At 35.9% G+C, this 16,643-nt stretch overlaps 1 protein-coding gene across 4 annotated transcripts in view; it reads right to left on the reverse strand.

The window, feature by feature from the left end:
• cntn5 (contactin 5) overlaps positions 1-16,643 on the reverse strand; it is a 382,381-nt gene that overhangs the window by 177,703 nt on the left and 188,035 nt on the right. Inside the window, exon 1 of one of the 4 annotated variants that reach the window (XM_058751509.1) lies at positions 13,968-14,012. The exons of the other annotated variants lie outside the window; for them this stretch is intronic. The gene's annotated coding sequence lies outside the window, so the exon portion shown is untranslated. Of the gene's footprint in view, positions 1-13,967; positions 14,013-16,643 lie in introns of those variants that run through there. 4 annotated transcript variants of the gene reach the window in all.

Genomic DNA, 16,643 nt, shown 5'->3' on the forward strand with positions numbered 1-16,643 from the left:
AATGCTGCGCTTTGCAACAATAGACCTATAACTTGCAGCAGCAGTAATTCAGAAGAGAGCAGAGAAAAAGGTACTCCTCTCAGAAAACATTTTAGATGATTAATTACTATTTGGAGCATTGGGATCACTATGAACTCATTTTTTGTGAAAACATCAAATTCAAACAAAACTGACATTTTTCACTTCTTTTGCCTGTAGCTCAAAATTAGTACATGCACATTCAGACTCAATTTGCTAGCACCAGTCACATATTACATTTAGTAGACACTTTTATCCAAAGTGACTTTCAAAAGAAGAACATCACAAGCAAAAACACTGGCATTGTGAATGTAGCCATATAGGGTCTGGAAAATAAACTGAATGAATATATGCCTGTGAAGGCATAGTTATATTTTTAACAGCCATTATTCCAGTCTTCAATGTCAATGAACTTCAAAAGTCTTTCACTTTTTGCTTTTGATCAATTTTATGCACCTATGCTGAATAAAGTATTAATTTCTTTCAAAATGGATTATGTATAAAATGACATCCAGATGTTACATTAAATCTCACTGTTTCTTACGGCATCTTACACCATGAGTGTACATGTTTTTAGCATATCAAGATTTAAAAAACAAAACAAAAAAACTAACAAAAAAAACATTAAAATTTAAATAAACACCCCTCAAGACCCCTACAATTGTATTCCACTGAGCTCCATCCAGCTATCTTTGAAAACACACATGCAACGGCTCCTGAGGATCCACACAAAATATGCTTTCAAGAAGGTGATATTTCAAGCTTGAAATGCTGGTTGGAAAACTTCTTGTTAACTGGTCAGGGGGTATGATTAATTGTGCTTTTTTTAAACACATTATTTTGAATATACTTAACCGAATTAACACATTCAACTGACAGCCCTAATTTTGACATCTAAAACACAGTAGGTATAATTCAAAACGCACCCCTGAGTTAACACCACCAAAAGCTGCGGAAACACACTGGCTGACAAATCAATGCAAAAAGCTGCAAGGATGAAAACCAGTCAAGTTGTAACTGACATAACTGTGTTGACACAGACAGATGTTCATTGGCACATACATCAAAGAGACGTACATCAAGTGTTCACCTGAGGAATAGGTGCCCTGGATTGAAAATGGTGTGACATTACATGATGATATTTCAAGCAAACTTGGAAATAATCATAATATCATGGCACAAAGTCAATTTCCTTACCAAATAGGGTCAGATGTGTTACACATATCCAGGCCACTCCAATACACCCTAACTAATTGTGAAACTAAAAAGACCAAAAAAAAAGAGAGAATAAAAGTAATTATTTACCTGCGTTTAATTTTTTGTTTTATTTAATCAGTTGACTTAATTAGTTGATCATTAAATAATAAATAAGTAAATATAAAAGTTTGGGCTGAATACATTAATAAAGTTTCTGCCCTCTGATTGATGTTTTATACTGTTTTATATACCTTTTTATACTATTTATTTACTTACTTGCTGATTTTAATAAAGTAAACGTAATAATAACTTCACTTAGGTTTACTTGATTATCAATCTGTCATGTTTAAATGTAAGTATCAATTATCATATAGCAGGCTTTTACATTTACATTTACATTTATGCATTTAGCAGACACTTTTATCCAAAGCGACTTACATTGCATTCAAGTTACAATTTTTACATTTTATCAGCTCTTGCTTTCCCTGGGAATTGAACCCATGATCTTGGCGTTGCTAGCGCCATGCTCTACTATTTGAGCTACAGAAAAGCTTTTGAGGAATTTTGTAGCTTTTGAGGAATGTTTATTTGTACATCTCTCAATCATCATTGTATCGCACTGCTTTCTATGCTCTTTCAAAAGCGTTTGAATCTTGTCTTACTAAGACATATTATTGGGAAATACAGAGTGACAACTGATATTTATATGCATTTTATTTACAGTAAGTAGTCTTCTATACCGTTTTAAAGATCTCATTGATTTACATTACAGGCTATCAGAATTCCATCTTCCTTTTCGGCCATATCAACAACATCTTTCTCCTTCTTGAATATAAACTATAGATTCTCCTATATCATACTATATCATCCATAATAGCCTGTTGCATCAAATATGATACTCAACATAAAACACGCACGCAAACAATTTGGGTTACATTTGGGTTAGATGTTTAGGTCATTTTATAACCAGAGTATCTCAATAACAACAATACAGTGCTGCCTTACAAACTGTAAAACATTTGGCCTTTTGAAGGGTGAATATGGAAAATCTAGAATGACTGCCACTTCCTCAGACACTTGCACCTCTTTTTCAACAACTACTAGTGAATTACATTTCACTTCTATGGTGCCATGGGTACATGACAGTCCTGATGATTGTTGACAGCTTTTCTAGATGGGTGGAAGCTGTTCCTGCTAAGAGTACAACAGTCATTCACTCAGCCAAAACTATTCTCAAAGATTACATCCGACTGACAGTCAACTCAGACCCCACACTGAATTATCAATGTTTACACTTGACATTTTGACATTATGTCAATTTGACATTATTTCAGGCAACAAATTGATAAATTGCATAAACACAAGCTCATCTACATAGAAAAAAAAAAAAAAAAAGGTCAATCAACAGTTTAAGATTAAGGTTTTTTTTTTTTTTTTCATGTATCCATGGTGTTGCCTCTATACCTTAACTGAATGCCTACTGGTAAGGAACAAATACAGTTTTATTAACTTATGAATTCAAAGTGCATTGACAAAGATAAATGCTCAAAATAAAAGATAAAAAAAAATAATAATAATAAACAAAATAAATAAATAAACTCAAAAAAGCTTTAGTTGCAATTTATATTTGTGACATATTTATAATAAATGTATAATTATTTATACAATATACCTTATACATCATGCATTTGAACACATTTTTGATGCTTTTTTGATTGAAGAAATATAAGGATTATTTTATTTAAATGCAACTTTGATCCTGTGTGAGCATTATTTTTTAATGAATTTAATTTGATTAACTATTTAGAAGTGGATTTTTCTCTTTATGTTTGAATTCCCATTGATTGCTCTTTGTAATTCTGATAAGGAGCTTAATTTCAGTCTTTAGTCTAGTCTCGCTAGAATAATTTGTTTGCTTATATAAGTACAAGTATATGCTTTTATAGATTTATAAATTCTCTCTCTCTCCCACTCTTACTCCCTCTCTCGCTTTCTCTCAAAATACTTTTGTTTCTTTTGATAATTTTCCTATGGATCATGTACTCGCAGCTGCATTAAAGATTAAATGGTCTTGGGGGTTTACAGACAGATGCTGTGATACCTCCATGGTTGAAATCAATAATATTCTGTGTATGAATATGAATGTGGATGATTAAAGTTCAATTTGAGGATTTGGGATATCTTTTAGATTGGGGAACATATCATTTGAAAACATTTTTGACACGGTCTTATTATATTTTGTAATAAGAGAATGATACTAAAAGTAAATTGTAACTAAAAGAACTCAAAACTTCCTCACAAGTCCAACAAGAACTTTGAAACTGAGCTGCAAAAAATGTGAAATCTTAACGATGTAATATATACAAGAATAAATAAACAAATAAATGAATTGATTAATGAATTAAAAAAGGGATAGTTCACCCAAAAATATTTTTTTTTCCACCCAAACCCATAAGACTGCTATTCTTTATTTTTAGCTATTCTCCCCATTTGTTGAGTGACAATTAATAATGACACCTATAAGTAAAGTGTGCAATTGATGAGTACAACATAATTGCAAAAGTAATGACTGCTAAACAAAGAAACAACCATAGCTTACTTACACTTTCTGCACTTAAGAGAAAAAAAAAAAAACGCCTTTCAATATATTTTTATTTGTACTTTTATATGTATTATTTTATATATATATATATATATATATATATATATATATATATATATATATATATATATATATATATATATATATATATATTTTTTTTTTTTTTTTTATTATTTTTTTTATTATTATTCATTTTTATTTCATTTATATTTTTATATTTATATTTGTATTTTTTATATTTCCAGACATAAATCAATGCCATCTGCAAAACAAATATATCACAGCAAAAAATACCAACACACAAGAACAATATTACAGCAGAAGCATCAGATGGTTTCACAACAACGTGTTTCTTCAGGTCTAAGTACCTTATCGGAAAACAACAACACTCAAATCAGCTTCTAACAGTGTGGCTGTGTTAATAACAAGTGTAAAAAAAAAAAAAAAAAAAGCATAATGCAACTGTTAATAATCATTTGCCTATGGAAAAATCTTCAAACTCTACTAGTTGCCTCGCATTTAATTGCATTAATTGTGAATGATTTGCGATGACGCTTTACTTAAATTAAATGCCACTTGTAAGATACATAATTGAAGCTTAAGCCTTGCACTGATTCATGCTTAATTAGCTGTTAATGCACACTCACAGCCAATTTTATATATATATATATATATATATATATATATATATATATATATATATATTTTACAATTTATTTATTATTATTATTATTATTATTATGTAAAAGTTTAAAATTACACTGAACAAAATTATAAAAGCAACACTTTTGTTTTTGACAACATTTTTCATGAAATATTGTTCACAAATCTGTCTAAATCTGTGTTAGTGAGCACTTCTCCTTTGCCGGGATACTCCATCCACCTCACAGGTGTGGCATATCAAGATGCTGATTAGACAGCATGATTATTGCACAGGTGTGCCTTAGGCTGGCCACAATAAAAGGCCACTCTAAAATGTGCAGTTGTATCACACAGCACACTGCCACAGATGTCGCAAGTTTTGAGGGAGCGTGCAATTGGCATGCTGACTGCAGGAATGTCCACCAGAGCTGTTGCCCGTGAATTGAATGTTCATTTCTCTACCATAAGCCGTCTCCAAAGGCGTTTCAGAGAATTTGGCAGTATATCCAACCGGTCTCACGACCGCAGACCACGTGTAATCACACCAGCCCAGGACCTCCACATCCAGCATCTTCACCTCCAAGATCGTCTGAGACCAGCCACCCGGACAGCTGCTGCAACAATCGGTTTGCATAACCAAAGAATTTCTGCACAAACTGCCAGAAACAGTCTCAGGGAAGCTCATCTACATGCTCGTTGTCCTCATCGGGGTCTCGACCTGACTGCAGTTCGTCGTCGTAACTGACGTGAGTGGGCAAATGCTCACATTCGATGGGTCTGGCACTTTGGAGAGGTGTTCTCTTCATGGATGAATCCTGGTTTTCACTGTACAGGGCAGATGGCAGACAGCGTGTATGGCGTTGTGTGGGTGAGCGGTTTGCTGATGTCAACGTTGTGGATCGAGTGGCCCATGGTGGCGGTGGGGTTATGGTATGGGCAGGCGTATGTTATGGACAACGAACACAGGTGCATTTTATTGATGGCATTTTGAATGCACAGAGATACCGTGACAAGATCCTGAGGCCCATTGTTGTGCCATTCATCCACGACCATCACCTCATGTTACAGCATGATAATGCACAGCCCCATGTTGCAAGGATCTGTACATCCCAGTTCTTGCATGGCCAGCATACTCACCGGACATGTCACCCATTGAGCATGTTCAGGATGCTCTGGATCGGCGTATACGACAATGTTCCAGTTCCTGCCAATATCCAGCAACTTCGCACAGCCATTGAAGAGGAGTGAACCAACATTCCACAGGCCACAATCAACAACCTGATCAACTAAGCGAAGGAGATGTGTTGCACTGCGTGAGGCAAATGGTGGTCGCACCAGATACTGACTGGTTTTCGGACCCCCCGGACACCCCCAGTATAGTAAAACTGCACATTTTAGAGAGGCCTTTTATTGTGGCCAGCCTAAGGCACACCTGTGCAATAATCATGCTATCTAATCAGCATCTTGATATGCCACACCTGTGAGGTGGATGGATTATATCGGCAAATGAGAAGTGCTCACTAACACAGATTTAGACAGATTTGTGAACAATATTTGAGAGAAACAGGCATTTTGTGTACATAGAAAAAGTCTTAGATCTTTGAGTTCAGCTCATGAAAAATGGGGGCAAAAACAAAAGTGTTGCGTTTATAATTTTGTTCAGTGTATATGCATGTGTACACCAGCAAAAAGTGATTGCAAACTTGATTAAGATGCATGTAAAAATGCAAAACGTTTTGACAGAGAGAGAGAGAGATGGCTGGGTCTTCTGTCTGTCGGCAAACACAATGTCCACCTGTTGCTGATGACAGTATAAAAATATAAATATAAAAAATGAGTATAAGTATGATGCAACCACACAGACAGTCAAGCCTTCAAATGTGCTGGTGTTTGGGGATTTATGTGGGGTTAGGGGGAGGCTACACAAATATAAAAAATGGAAAGTGGAAAAAAATAAATAAATAAATAAAAAATGCTAAAATATCCTTGCCAGAGGTGCACATAATCATGGTGAAAATGTTTGCTGTGGGTATTTCAGTTCAGTATGATTGTGTGCCAAACAAATGCAGCATTTTTTTTTTTTTTAATTCTGAGGGAAAAAAGACAGAATTGCGAGATATGAACACAGAACATTTTTACATTACTTTTCTTTTCTTTTCCCCACAGAATAATAATAAAAATAAATAAATTAAAAAATCACAATTCTCACTTCTTTTTTTACAATTGTGAGTTAACATCTCAAAGTTCTGAATTTTGTTCTGAGTTTATATCTCACAGATTTATATAAAACATGTATTTGCAAATTTATTTTTCTTACTTACAAAAGTAAGTACTTACAAAACTTTATCTCAAAATTATGAGGTTATACATTTGAGAAAAGTTGAAATTTTAAATAAATAAAGCATGTTTTTTCACCATTTAGTTCCTTCCTTCCTTCCTTCCTTTGTATGTATCAAACAGTCATTTTTGTGTACCTTTACACCTCTAATTCTTGCTAAATTACATTTTAAAACAATGTCCTGTTCCTAGTGTGTGCATTCAGCCAAAAGTGTACAGTTTAGATAAGGTCATGTAGCTCAAGTAATACTTGAAGAATCATTTGGTTCGGCTATTAGAGTTTTTTTTTTTTTTTTTTTTATGTTTCAGGGTTTTATGTTTCTTTACAATCACAAAAATAGTCATAAAACTTCATAAAAGTGTTCCAAAAACTAAAAGTGGTTTCATCATCACTCATACAACTGATGCAGAAAAGCTATTGGCAGAAACTGGCTTATTTAAGAATGAAATGATGGCCACTCAATGACAATAGTTGTGTTATTAATGTTTTCCATTTAAGCCGTTAACTTCCAATTTCCATAAGGTTTTCCTCTATGCTCTCAAACGTTCCGCCACTGTTCTTTTCAGAGGCTATAAAGTGCTCTTCAGTAACCACAGTGTACTGGCTTTGAAAAGCCTGACCGCTCTCTATGGCTTTCTCATTTCATATCATGTCCTTGGAGATATAAATTTCAGAAACAAAATGCAGTGACTTTAATGTATGCCTGCCACACTGAATTTAATAATGCAAATGTGTTTATAGGGGTTGAACGGACAAGACACATTAGTCAACGTCACAATGGTGAAAAAGATACTCTGTGATTTAATTATGACTTTTCTGTCCTATTTACGGAAGAGGAGGAGGCTCAGCTGTTGAAGGGGTAACTGAGGGTTTACAGTGCACTTTTTCATGATGAACACAGTATATTGTGAGGAAGACCATTTTTGTTGGTTCTGCTGCTGAAGCTGATAAGTGCAAACACTTGTCAAGACTCGGCTTTATCCGATAGCAAATAACCCCTGACAATCCCAACCAGCACCTGACATTTTAGGGCTAAAACAAACAGAAATTGAGGCTGCACAACTGTTGGGTTACAAACTGGCTGAAGATACAGTGGGGCAAAAAAGTATTTAGTCAGCCACCAGTTGTGCAAGTTCTCCCACTTAAAAAGATGAGAGAGGCCTGTAATTTTCATCATAGGTATACCTCAACTATGAGAGACAATATGAGAAAAAAAAAAAACCCCAGAAAATCACATTGTAGGATTTTTAAAGAATTTATTTGCAAATTATGGTGGAAAATAAGTATTTGGTCAATAACAAAATTTCATCTCAATACTTTGTTATATACCCTTTGTTGGCAATGACAGAGGTCAAATGTTTTCTGTAGGTCTTCACAAGGTTTTCACACACTGTTGCTGGTATTTTGGCCCATTCCTCCATGCAGATCTCCTCTAGAGCAGTAATGTTTTGGGGCTGTCGCTGGGCAACAAGGACTCCAAAGATTTTCGATGGGGTTGAGATCTGGAGACTGCTAGGCCACTCCAGGACCTTGAAATGCTTCTTACGAAGCCACTCCTTCGTTGCCCGGGTGGTGTGTTTGGGATCATTGTCATGCTGAAAGACCCAGCCACGTTTCATCTTCAATGCCCTTGCTGATGGAAGGAGGTTTTCACTCAAAATCTCACGATACATGGCCCCATTCATTCTTTCGTTTACACGGATCAGTCGTCCTGGTCCCTTTGCAGAAAAACAGCCCCAAAGCATGATGTCTCCACCCCCATGCTTCACAGTAGGTATGGTGTTCTTTGGATGCAACTCAGCATTCTTTCTCCTCCAAACACCACAAGTTGAGTTTTTACCAAAAAGTTCTGTTTTGGTTTCATCTGACCATATGACATTCTCCCAATCCTCTTCTGGATCATCCAAATGCTCTCTAGCAAACTTCAGACGGGCCGGACATGTACTGGCTTAAGCAGGGGGACACGTCTGGCACTGCAGGATTTGAGTCCTTTGTTACTTTGGTCCCAGCTCTCTGCAGGTCATTCACTAGGTCCCCCCGTGTGGTTCTGGGATTTTTGCTCACAGTTCTTGTGATCATTTTGACCCCACGGGTGAGATCTTCGTGGAGCCCCAGATCGAGGAGATTATCAGTGGTCTTGTATGTCTTCCATTTTCTAATAATTGCTCCCACAGTTGATTTCTTCACACCAAGCTGCTTACCTATTGCAGATTCAGTCTTCCCAGCCTGGTGCAGGTCTACAATTTTGTTTCTGGTGTCCTTTGACAGCTCTTTGGTCTTGGCCATGGTGGAGTTTGGAGTTGGACTGTTTGAGATTGTGGACAGGTCACTTTTATACTGATAACGAGTTCAAACAGATGCCATTAATACAGGTAACGAGTGGAGGACAGAGGAGCCTCTTAAAGAAGTTGTTACAGGTCTGTGAGAGCCAGAAATCTTGCTTGTTTGTAGGTGACCAAATACTTATTTTACCGAGGAATTTACCAATTAATTATTTAAAAATCCTACAATGTGATTTTCTGGATTTTTTTTTCTCATTTTGTCTCTCATAGTTGAGGTATACCTATGATAAAAATTACAGGCCTCTCTCATCTTTTTAAGTGGGAGAACTTGCACAACTAAATGACTAAATACAAATGGCTGACTAAATACTTTTTTGCCCCACTGTATATTTGCATTTGATTGCAGCACGCCATTAAAACTCTATGATTATTTACTTTTGCACACCTATTCTACAAAAGGAAATTAATGGGGTGAAAAAGTGACATGAAAAAAAATAACCAGCTAATTAAAAATAATAACCACTATACATTTCTCTTTTACAATTCTTTTTGTAACCTGTGCCCGTGATTGGGAACATACGATTTGGCAGCTAATTAAATCAACTGGCTCAAATGAGCCATGTTAACTGTGTTCTGATCAAAACAAATTCAGAGATGGTGTGTTAGAGTAGGAATATAATGAACATGATTCATAGTGACTGACCTTGGACTCAAACGACAAATAGCAACTTGTCCTCTCTTCTAGCTACTGTATTCTATTTCCATCTTGATCACCCCTAAAAAAAAAAAAAAAAAAAAAAATATTGTGTGTGTGTGTGTGCGCGCGCGCATGTTTTTGTGACAAATGAGGACATGAATTTGTATAATGACAAGGGTATGACATAGGTATTACAAGGAGAAGGTGACTTTTCAGGACATTGCCCCTTGTCCCCACTTTTCAAAATGCTTATAAATTGCACAGAATGGAGCGTATTGAAAATCTGAAATAGCACAAAGTTTCCTGTAAGGGGTAGGTTTAGGTGTAGGGCAATAGCACATACAGTTTGTACGGTATAAAAACCATTATGCCTATGGAGAGTCCCCGTAAACCAAAAATACCAACGTGTGTGTGTGTGTGTAAATATAAGTGCTGGGCAACCATTAAAATTTTTAATTGTGATTAATCGCATGATTTTCTGTGATTAATCGCAATTAGCACAAAATTCAAGAATGAATTCAAAAGTAGTGTACTGTGCACTTTTTCATTTAAAGGTACTGCTGTATGAAAAAAAAAAAGTGCAATAATATTTGGTTTGCAAACACTTTAAACAAATAAGGTGCTTTTTTACAGCAGTATTTATTTTACATAGTAGCAGTTAAAATATTTATTGTAAATCTCTTATATATAATAAATAACTTATAATAGTAATGTAATCAAATTAAATATAAAACCAAAGCTATTTGCCACTGCCAAGGGCATTAACGTTTTTATAGAAAATATTTTTTATTTTTTTTTATTGAAAAACAAGTTAAGCTCAGAGTCCAGAGCCTCGATCATAACATTATAACAGCCACCTTCCGAGTAGAGACCTGCACGATCGCAGGATTATCACGGGACCCAACGCAACAGAGTGTGGACAACACTTTATGATGGGTGAGTGCAGGTGCGGGAGACTCGTGTGTGCGGGATGCGGGAGAATAAAGGTGTACTCACACTAGGCAATCTTAACCGTGCCCGAGCGTGTTTGACCCCCAAAGCCCGGTTCGTTTAGCTATCCCTGGGCTCGGTTGGTCTCAATGCATTATGGTATCATTTTTAAAAATGTATGCAAAATGTTATTTGTTGTATTATCTTTATACTGATTTCATTTTACAAATTATGTTATAATAGTAGTTTTAACTGATACAGTAAAAAATACTGCATTATAATAATGAGAATCATTGAGAATAATGAGGAATAAAATGTAAAAAAAAAAAAAAAAAAATCATTTTGTGATTTAAGAACTTAATTGTCATTAAATTAGTGTTACAATGAAAAAAACTAAAATAAAATTAAAATAATCATCAAACATTTCATTTCATGTCCTGTACTCATGCTTACAGAGGTCTGATGGAATTCATCCTGTTTCAGCTCAGCCAGTCGCCTGTGGGCCACAGTGTGCCAAATTAATTAAAATAACATAAGCAGGTGAGACATTGGTGGGGGCTCAAGTACAGGGACATGATTAGCCATAGTAGGCAAGATTAATGAAGACCTTCTGAGAGAGATTATATTGACTGAGCCTGATTATACTGGAGACCGTTTATTCAGTGGCATATCATTATGAATAGAGGAATCCATAGATCATATGCAAACCCTCCTCACAGGGCTGATATCTCACTAAACCCAGCCTTTGTCCTGAGCCTCAAAGCATGCAGATGAATTCATAAGACTTGAAAATCTGAATGAAAATGCATCATGTAGGGTCTCTGTCCAAAGGAGAATTCAGGTATTTTGTCCCACGCCAAACAAAACAGATCTAACATAAGTAATGTTTAAACAATTACAGAAATTAGCAACACTTTAGTATAGGGACCTAAAGTTATTAGTACTTATAAAACACAAATTAATGCCTTATTCTGCATGACCATAGTCTAGATTCCTTAATCCTACTCCATACCTAAACTTAACTATGTTACTAACATTAATAAACAGCAAATTAAGAGTGTATCGAGGCAAAATTTGTAATTAATAGTTAGTTAATAGTGAGAATTGGTACCTAAACTATCCAGAAAGCTTATTCATTTCAAGGTTTTGAGTGTACTTGTGTTCAACATTCTGTAATCCTTGAAACAAGTTGACACCAGAAGTCACACAGAACAGAATTAAATGTTATAATTTGAAATTCAAGCAATAGTTCACGATGTGGAGCATTTTAGCATTAAAGTGAATGGGTCCCGTCAAAATGAGAGTAGAAATAGCTGATAAAAACGTCACAATCCACAAGCAATCAGTCCATCAATTAATGTCTTTTGAAACAAAAAGCTGTGTTTGTAATAAACAAACAAACAAAAAAAACACCACCACCACCACCACCTTTTTAACTTCAAACCGTTGCTTTCGGCTAAAACAGCGTTTCCCAATCCCAGTCCCCGAAGTGGACATCACCAGATATTCCACCATGATTCCAGTTTGAAACGAGTGTATAGGTTCCATTCAAAGGGCATTATATTGTATGAGATGTGAATTTAAATTGTATTTATTTACAAAGGTATTTGATGTCACACTCGTCCGTGGGTGAAGAAACTGCAGGCATAATATAGTAAAGCATAATATAATTTAGCATAAATTCAACAGAATCTAATAATAAATTACATGAATTCAGCATTAGATTAAGAAAAGGATTCATACATAATTTATATTTAAGATGTTATGTTACATTCAAGCAAATGCATGTGTGCAAACAATACCTTACATAAAATACATACAGTATTCATACTCATAATGACCACAGCTGACAAGCTCCCAAAGGACACCATAAAAATGAGAATACGAATTGTACACATACATGTTGCTGTATTGATTGATCAAAATCTATAAACATTTCAGTGTTTTGTGAATAATTTACTATGAAACTAGAAATGAAAGTGATCAGAATGATTCCAGTAAACTCTCGTTTCACCCTTTATCAACATAAATCAGTCCCTAAACGAAAGATCCATGCTGGCACTCCATGTTTTGACAAAGCAGTTTTAGGAGGTTTACGCAGCTCTATGTGGTGGCCAAATGTCATCTCGAATCTTTGGCTTTCTGTACGCTGCTCATTCACAGCCAGGCCTGGTGTGCTTAGCATGCTAATATTTTATTCTCGTCTTGACTAAAAAATAGATGCACAATAAACTATGTTTCTGGGCCTGTGACTCTTTTGCCCTTGGTGGAAATTATTTCATACATCACTTAAACCACTCCACACATCTATATTCCATCTAGCCTGAATTTAATATTTATACCACAATATAGTGGCACTCTGATGTTTACTGTGCATGGGTTTGAAATTATGAGTACTTTGAGCCCCATCGACAATCTGACAGTAAAATGATGTGTGATTGGATGAGAAGAAAAAATAAAATAAAAAAAATAAAAACAAGGCAAATTGTATTACTCCCAGTAAGGACACCAGGCAACAATGTGCATTTCAGCCATGTTTTGCTGCCTCAATTTCACATGCAAGGATAAAAAGAAATGAACATTATCTAGTGCACATCAACGTAATTTCTAAAACCGCAAATGAGAAGGAAACATCGGTTTGAATGTGCAGAAACGGATGGCTGCCTCCATCTTTGCCCTGATGGTGAGCGCACAGCAGCTTCTCTTCTTTTACACCAATTTCTCATCGTAATTTAAGCTTTGATCGCAAAAACAAGTTATTATCTTTAGAAACTTCCACACTCGTAATTGCCCACACAAGAAAAAGACGCCTCTCTTCAGGTGAATAATGTGTATGAACATGTACTAGCATGCATCAGCAACCTTTTGCAGGATGAACTCATTTGTATTCATAGGCATTTGTATATATATTGTGCACAGATACAATTTGTGTACATTTGGATACTGAAACTTACAATATTGACGTACTGACAACATATTAATATATGAAATCAGTATATTAAACATACGTAATATAAATGCATAAATCCAAACAAAACATGAATATGTTGATATTTTATGTTCCAGTGTGTAACCAAATGCAAAAAAAGATTTTAAAAAGTATGTGTAAGTAAATATACATCTAAATAATAATAATAAATTAACTAATTAATTTAATAAATCTGGATTACAATGAGCCACTAAAAATGAAGTGAACTAGGTTAATCCATAAACAATAGGAGTATAAAGATGATTTTAGAGTGAAATAAATCACTTACTAACCTTTTCTGTATAAATTTACAGCATATTTGTCACGGTGCACACAGTGGGGAGGAACGAGGAACATGGAGACGAGGAGTAACTTCAAAATAACAGTCTTTAATAAGCACAAACAGGGCGAGACAAGGCAGGGCAGACACACAAGAACACAGGGAGTAACAAGTAGACCAGACGAAAAAGAACTGAACGGGCAGGAACTAATATACACTGGATAATTACACACACACACCTGAACTGAATAAAGTAATAATCACACTGAACAAGGACAAGAACATGACCAAATATAGAAACATGAGGGAGGGAAACATTCAACACATGACAACACATAATATTCAATTATACAATGGCAAATATACCATGGCAACATGATGCCACAAACCCTAAAATAACTTCTAAAACAGTGGTTTTCAATCCTGTTACTCGGGACCCACTGCTCTGCACATTTTGCATGTCTCCCTTATCTGACACACTCGTTTGAGTTCATGGAGCTATTTCCTAATGAGCTGATGATCTGAATCAGGTGTGTAAATTAGGGAGACATGCAAAATGTGCAGAGCTGTGGGTCCCCAGGAACAAGTTTGAAAACCACTGTTCTAAAATGATGTTTTGAAACAGCTTTACACCTCAAACAACACCTTGGGGAGATGCTGCAAGTGCTTTTATAAAATGACGAGCTTCCATTCACTTCCACTATAAGTGCCTTACCAAGGTTTTTTTTTTTTTACACCATAAGTACTGTCTATTGAGCTTAGCTTGTATTGAACCTGGAACTCTTCTTGTTCCTCTTTATGATTTGTGATTATATTTATGGTTTATATTACTCTGCTCGGTGCAAAGGCAGCATTCTTCCATGTGCATCCATGATTAAATATGTTCAAATCTAGGGAATTCCTCAGCGGTGTCTGTAAATGACAGTAAATGAAACACCATCTTGTCAATGCCGAGATCTTCAGAGGGCACAACAAAATAAATGGCAATGTTCCCAGAGGATGGCACAATCTGAATGAAAGCTTATGACGCGGAGTATCATATGCAGGCCCAGAGACACCTTCACCATCTATCCTTGATTGCATTTGCATTTCAATGGCAATTCATATTGTTGAGTCTTGCCCAGCATACTGAAAAGGTAGTATGCACTGTTTTACATCAAGTATTATTATTTTCATTTACTCTGACATAGTGTGAAATTTCTGATCGTTTCTTAACCAAAAAAAACCCAGACTTTCATTGCCCAAGACCCAAATCTAGAACAAAACTACGTTTTAGAGTCCCAGAGAGAGGCATTAAGAGTATGTTTACCTGACAACAATATACAAAACAGAAATGTTTTCTTTTGTGTTTTTGAAAAGTTTAGAGTATGGATGACAACATTGTCATGAGAATCTTTGTTCACATGGTTTCACGAAAACTACCAATAATGCTGTGTTATGCTTGCCAGGCCAGATGTTGTCACTTTGTAAAGAAACTTGCACATTCCTATAGCCTGAATACATAATGCACATGCCCATGATACGGTATTGTTTCCAAAAACGTACTTTTAATGTTGTCAAAAGTACCAGCTGTGATACCATTCGGTAGACGTGGCTTTCAAACGCTGCCGTGTGCTTCTGTGTGAGCGCTCGGTGAAGAGGGTGAAGCGATGATCATTGTAGCCAATCACAGACATATCTGTTGAGCGCGTTAACAATTGTTACGGGCGAACGAGACGTGAGACATGCGGATCCATATGGAAGGCTTTAATTACAAAGGCGAGGTCAAGAAACAGGTAAGGGTCAGATGACACATGTAAATCACAAACAAGGCAAAGAATATTCCTAGGGCTAGCGTGGGTCTACGATCGGCGAACAATATTCAGAGGGCTTGACATGAGAGGTAATCCAATAACACAAGCAATAGTCCAGGTGAGGTGCGAACAGAGTCCAAAATAGCAGTCAAAGGGTTAATCCAAGATACACAGGCAGAAGATCAGGAAAGAGACAACAAGGCAACACGAAATGACTAGACTTAGACTAGAACTGGAACAAAAAACTAGGACTGGAAACTTGGAATGGCTCTGTAGTGTAATTATCACTTGAAGAGTGATATACACTAAACAATACTCAGCAATCTGAAAGAGGAAGTCCAAGGCTTATAAAGCGTGTCTGATGGGATTCAGCTGTGTGTGTAATCAGTACATTCAGCTGTGTGTGTGTAATCAGTGCAATGGATGATGGGAAATGTAGTCCAGGGTATAGTGTAACAGTCTGTGTAGTGTGAGAGTCCATGTGGTGAGCGGGTAACCTCTGCTGGTGAGTGAACGGAAGTTCATAGACTGGATTCGTGACAACAATGACCAATCAGCACTGTTTAAGAATCTGCTCAACAGCGCTGAAATCTTCGCAGGAAATGGAACAAACGAATTGTGGTCGGTACTTTTGACAACACTACCTACTTTGAAACCTGTTTTCAGGCCCAAAAAATTGTTGTTGTGTAAATGAATGGCCAAAATGGATAGGAAATTTTACGTTATTAGTTGAAAATGGTGTCACCCACTAAGAAATGGTACTCAGATCCAGATCAAAACCATGCTTGTCTCGAGACCACAAGATCAAGACTGTAAGCTCTTTTAACATTACACAATTTTTAAACAACCAAATAACCAGGAGTTCATTTTCCAAAAGCATCATTAGCCAACGATGG

Source organism: Onychostoma macrolepis, chromosome 18 (genome assembly GCF_012432095.1).
Source record: "Onychostoma macrolepis isolate SWU-2019 chromosome 18, ASM1243209v1, whole genome shotgun sequence".
Taxonomy (NCBI): Eukaryota; Metazoa; Chordata; class Actinopteri; order Cypriniformes; family Cyprinidae; genus Onychostoma; species Onychostoma macrolepis.